Consider the following 6,405-nt stretch of genomic DNA (forward strand, 5'->3'; position numbering starts at 1 on the left):
TGATAGGACAAGGATCAATACCAGCAATCTTCCCTACACGTGGAGGGTAAAGAGGAAAGAAAAGAAAGTATAAAATAGAAAGAAGACCTTGAGAGAAAGGATCCAGAAATTAAGAGAAAAACACTGTAACAATCAAGAATTGAACTTGTAATCAAACTTGAGAAGAAATATATAAGAGCTAATCTCCTTAGATTGTACCGAGGACGATTTTCCTTAGATTAAAACAGTCTATGTTCATTTTCTTATCATCTGGATCCATTTTACTTGTTGTCTGGCTCATTAAAGCCTAGTTTTTCAACTCACTCTCTACAAATTCATTGTATTGGGCTCTTTGTGTCCTTATAATATCTAATAGAGTGTGACATAGGGCAACCACATTGGTGCCATTCTAACAAAGTTTACATAATAATGTTGCTAATTTTGCAGTGTGAATGACTTAGCTAGTTAATTAACATAAATCTGGCCATTCATTTCACCAGAAGCAGAACATGGCATTATTTAAGTAAAATGGACATCATCCATGTGTAAAAAGCGAATTAATTTTTTGGAGGAGTGTTGCCAAACTTCCAGAGAAAATGATCCCTGTTTTGAAAGCTTCTACCGCCAGCTACCTCTTCCATTGGTACTGCATCAGATATCTCTTTGAGGTCTTCTTCTGTAAGTTTCACCTTCAATGAGCCAATATTATTCTCCAGGTTCTTGATCTTGGTTGTCCCTGTAAACGTTCCAAGGAAAATGAACGAAAAAGATAAGATATTTGTCACGTTGGAAAATAAAATCTTGCAAAACTGTGATAGAACATGAGCATATTAGTGAACATTCATTCATGATTTTATTATTCCACGAAACCAAACTATCACTCTCTCAAAAATTTAGCCACTCACTAGCTGTACGGCCAATGATGCCATGAAGACATTGTGATCAAAAACCTGAACGATGGTAAAATCTTATCTACTTATGACAGTGGCCTAACACTCTGTATATGAGTATGTTGATACTAACTAAATATGAGCTCTTCTAAGGCTCTTATGACATTATAGTAGGCATTATTGATGTAATTTCCAGCCATGAAATGGATTGTTGTTTATTTATATGCCAAACTTTGAAATTTGAGGCATGAAATCCTTATGGAAATTGGGTTCGGATACTTATTGACGTTTTTGCTTGATGTTTGTCTCCATAAGATGCAGGTGATCTTGATTCTACATGTTGCAGCTTATAGGGGAAGAGCATTATACACTTGGAATTAAATTAATTTCAATTTGTAGCACACATAAGAAAATAGTATTAATAACAGGGAATCGACCTTCAGCCACTTATTTTTGTGAGGAAAATTTATATATGTAGCACATTAACACTAATGCAATTAATCAGGGAATAAAGAAGGAAAAAGAAAGCCAATTACCAGGTATGGCTACAATGTCATCTCCTTGTTGGTGAACCCATGCAAGTGCAAGCTGAGCAGGAGTGCATTGGTGCTTTCTAGCAAGTCCTTCTATTCAACTAAAAATGGTCTTGTTCTTGTCCAAATTTTCTCCTTGGTAGCGAGGGTGAGAGTCCTTATAGAATAAAGAGCAGGCTGTGAATTTAGTTAAAGCATAGAGTTCCTTGTTTCCCTTAGACTAGCCTTTTGATCTTTGTCCTTCTGTGTTCATCTTCATGAACTCAATGTTTTTAATATTTTTGATCATGAATTCTATTAAGTAAAAATTTCAATAGTAGATGTTACAATGCATAATTCTTTTAAAGCCCCATGTAAATAAACACCAGTGAAGATCAAACTCTTTAAGAAATAAAGCATGTAAAATAGTTCATCTCAATTATTTCATGTAAGCTATTTAACGTGAAATGATGGAAAAGCTTAATTGCTAAATTTTAAAATTTCAGGGATAGTTGCAATTGTTCAAATATTAGAAATGAATTGGAACTTCTTGTAATCTGCAAGGACTAAAATAGTGTTTGTTCTTGTAGGTATTTTTTATTCAATGAACTTGAAGAATCATTGCTCAAAGAAAAATATCGTTGTAGCCTGAAAAATTATGCAAGCAATTTGAAAGTCTAACAAATAAATGACACAATATATTGGTGAAATTTGTACCAATATGCTATTTGCAGCCAAATTTTCCACTACTCCTTTGCCAGGGAAAAAACCACGACCAAGAGGACTCCATGGAACTATTCCAATTCCAAGCTCCCTACAGGCACAATAGCATCAAGATTCAAGAGAGCATACTCATGCTTCTGAATAAGATAATTTCAATATATCGAAATCAAATCTACACAAAATGGACAATTTTCCTTATTGTAGCAGTCATTCAAAAATGATAGTAGTATTGGGATCCCAAGAAAGAATAGAAGGAAAAAATGGAGAGATTTAATTTTAGGATACATGCAATCTATCTCTCAATTAAAATGTTCACATTATCACATCAAGAACTGATGAACATGTCAGTGGTGTATTCTTCGAAGGTTTCTTAAACATGGAAACAATCAAGAGACCAAAATTTATAAAAAAAAAAAACAACTGTGAACTGAACATACCTGCTGAGTGGAATTATCTCTTCTTCAATATCACGAGTCCATAGAGACCACTACATTTGTAAAGCTGTGATGGGATGCACAGCATGAGCCCTCCTTATTGTGTCTGGGCTAGCTTCTGATAGACCAATATACTTGACCTTTCCCTCTTCTACCAGTTTCTTAAGTTCACCAACCTACATTCCAATGAGATGTATCTAATGAAATTTGCAGAGAATTTGACAATTTCAAATTACAAACAAGAAATAATTCAAAATGGTCAACCATTGCAGGTGCGTGATTGAAGGGGATGATCACTTACAGTTTCTTCTATGGGTACTTTTGTGTCTACCCGATGCTGATAATACAGATCAATGTATTCCACGTCAAGACGCTTCAAGCTAGCCTCACAGCATGAGCGAACGTACTCAGGCCTACTGTTCACTTCCATCTGAGGATATCCTATTCTTTGGATACCAAATTTGGTGGCTATTTGAATTTTCTCTCTTGGCAACTGCTTCAAGGCCTGAAAGATATAAACTTCTTTCAGTTAATATTATAGAGTTTTAACATGGTACCTGATTAATGTTAGGAATATGAAATAATTGTCGTAATCCCTAGTTAGTTAGTTAGTTAGTTGAGATTAGGATAAATTAGTTAGGATTTGAGCACATATAGCTCATTTAACACATGGCTTAATTCATAGAGCACATGTTGAATAAACCAGCTAATTATTTTGAGCCATATAGGCCAATGACATTAGAGCTAGTATCATATAAATACATGATTGTAATTCAACATTAAATATGAATGGAAGTATAAACCAATTTCTTAGTGCATTAGTGTATCTCTCTCTATCTCTCTTTTAATCTTTCTATTTCTCTATGGAAGGTGACTACTTCGAATTAAGTCAATTTCCCTACAATCCCCATCCATTATCCTATAATTCCCATCAATTTCCATTAGGAACCACCAGGTTCCTAACAATTATAAATCAATTCACTAACAACAGAACTTATAGAAATGGTATCACAAAGATATTTCCACATTAGTGACCATCTTTAGTATCACAAAGATATAAATCAATTCACTAACAACAAAAATATTTGATTTTTTGAGCTAGTAAAATTAAAATTGGTGTCATTTACCTTTCCAAGCAGAATTTCATTAGTATGGGGTCCATAAATGTCAGATGAATCAAAGAAAGTGATTCCCTTACTAAATAATACTTTATTACTGCAATTCCATCCTCCTCAGGGAGAGGAGAATTGTAGACTCCTGTCAGGCTCATACATCCAAACCCCAACTTTGAGACCTGAGAAAACAAAATCAACAATTTCAAAGAACAGAACAACAAAAAGACAAAGCAATTATAAGTATCCAAATTTCTTTAAACTCTCGTTTTAAAAGCTAACCTAAAAGCTTAAATCTATGGGTATAAGTCTAATTATGTTTTGTTAAACACTCATTTTTGTTATTAGCATCCAATGTGTGACTCCACTACTCAACATTTTTTTGAGGGGTTTCACTACTCAACATAACTACATTGCTCACCTGTGAATATTCTTACAATAATAGAAATATGCATGATTTGAGACTCAAAGTAATGGTTAATAAATATTTAGTGTAGATGGATACTTGTAACTTCAAAATCTCGAAATAGATCAAATTATGTAGATTGGTTTTCAAAGAAATTGTGAATTGAACATATACAAAGTGGAAGTTTCTTGAAAATATATATATATATTGAAATGGGCATTCAAGGAATGCCATTGGGTTTTACCTCAAGGCCTTGATTGCCCAGTTTCACCCTTGGAATTTGGAGTTTGTTCCCTTCTGCCATCTTGCAAATTTTGTGTTCTGTTTGTCTGAATCTTTTTCTGGGATGATTTCCCTTTCCATTTATCATTAAAGTCTCAGATATATATAGTAATACAGTAGAGGTAAAGATCACTGGGAGCAAGCTACTGTGAGGTCACTAGGCAAAGAAAGGTATATGGCCGTTTTGACGTCATCACTGATGGCACTGGCAAGTTTGAAGGATTATAGTGACATGTAAGGATTCAATTTTTCATGTGAACTAAACAATTCATTTCAAAATAAGTTATCCTGTAATGGCACAAATAATAAACCGGATCATTTTGAGAAGATTGCAGATTAAGCGGATCATCACAAAATTACTTAATTCTTAATTTTGCTTTGATTGGAACTAGTTTACACTAGATTGATAAAATTTCTTGTTGTTGAATGAGAAATTTTAGATTCAAACATTGCTTATGCCAAAAATCAATTAGTTTTTTGGCCTAATAATAAACAGAAAACATCATGAAGCAAACATCGTTGAAAGAAGCATAAATTATATCATCTAATAAAAAGAGAAATTCATATATTAATAACAACAACAATTAAAAAAAACACAAATACATAAAGTTTATAATTGCTTTCTACGAGTTTTCATAATATGAAATTGTTGGATAATAGTCTCATTATCAATGCTACAAGCTACATATTTTTCAATATACATAATCAAGCTATTATTCATCCACTAAATATATAACAAATTATGGAACAAAATTTAATTTTATTGGTATAAAAAAAAAAAAACTGATGGTGTTTTCTAATTTTTTTTTGAAGGATAGACAAATAAAAAGTTTTAAATTATTATATATATAAAAAAAAAAAAATAATTTTTTATTAATTATATAATATATTTTAAAAGAACTAATAGGATTTTATATTATATATGATAGTAGGAATCAAGGAAGTGCTCTACAACTATTTTTTTTTTTAATTTATTAAATATATAATATTTTTTAAACATATATTAAAATATGGTTAGGTCGGGTCAGGTTTGGCGGGTTTGTAATTTTATGACCCAAACCCAACCCGACCTGCAATATAAAAAAAAAAAAAATTGTAACCCAACCCAACCCACCAAGCTCTAAAAACTGACCCAACTCGGTGGGTTGGGTTGGGTTAGGTCGGGTTTGGTGGGTTGGCGGGTTTTTTGCACACCCTTAGGTTGTGGGTTTCCAAAAGAAAAAGAAAAAAAAAATAAAGAAAAGAAAAAAAACTGGTAAAAAAATTATTAAAAACTGATGTAGTATTTTTTTTTTTCATTTAAACGCTGACGTGACCATATCAACCAATCAAATTTAGACACATTAGCATCTAATTTAATATTTTAATATTAGGCATGACAACTATACAAATTGTTTGTCACGAAGGTATTTTCTATTAATGAGTTAATAGTAGGGACTAAATTGAGTACAAGTTGAAAATAGTAAGAACCAAATTGACTACTACCAAAATATAGGGACCAAATTGATTATGGTCCCAAAATATAAGGACCAAAATGGAGTTTCCACCAACAAAAAAAATTAAAAAGAAAACTCCCAAAAAATCTCGGCATAAATGCACTTTTAGTCCCTACATTTTGTACTTTTTCCATTTTAGTCCATACATTTTATTTTTACCACTTTTAGTCCCTAAACCAATTAACGTCTGACATTTAGGTCTTTTCTGTCACTCAACCAACGGCAAAAGCTAACGTGGCAAACGGAGGCACAGTAAATGCTGACGTATCTATTAAAATAATATTAAAAATGCTAATCAGCATCCACGTCAGCCTTCACATTANAAAAAAAAATTCATATCAGGGTGGTCCTGGGCCCCTATGTCCTTAAGTGGCGCCGCATGTATTGGAAAAGTTTAGGGACTTGGTTTTTACTTGCCAGTCTCTCTTCGTCATTCTTATGTCATGGCACTAACTGCTACTAGAACGCTGGTGTCTCGTGCTTTGATGGTCTACAATATTAATTAACGTTAACTTGAGACTCAGATACTTAATGAAAGCGACGTTTCATTTTTTTTTGAATATGTTAATAT

At 32.6% G+C, this 6,405-nt stretch overlaps 1 pseudogene; it reads right to left on the reverse strand.

Annotated features, from left to right (window-relative positions):
- Positions 1 to 279: 279 nt before the first annotated feature.
- Positions 280 to 4,514, reverse strand: LOC112019914 (probable aldo-keto reductase 1; annotated as a pseudogene).
- Between the last annotated feature and the right edge of the window lie 1,891 nt (positions 4,515 to 6,405).

This window comes from Quercus suber, unplaced genomic scaffold, assembly GCF_002906115.3.
Source record: "Quercus suber isolate HL8 unplaced genomic scaffold, Cork oak 2.0 scaffold_430, whole genome shotgun sequence".
Classification (NCBI taxonomy): Eukaryota; Viridiplantae; Streptophyta; class Magnoliopsida; order Fagales; family Fagaceae; genus Quercus; species Quercus suber.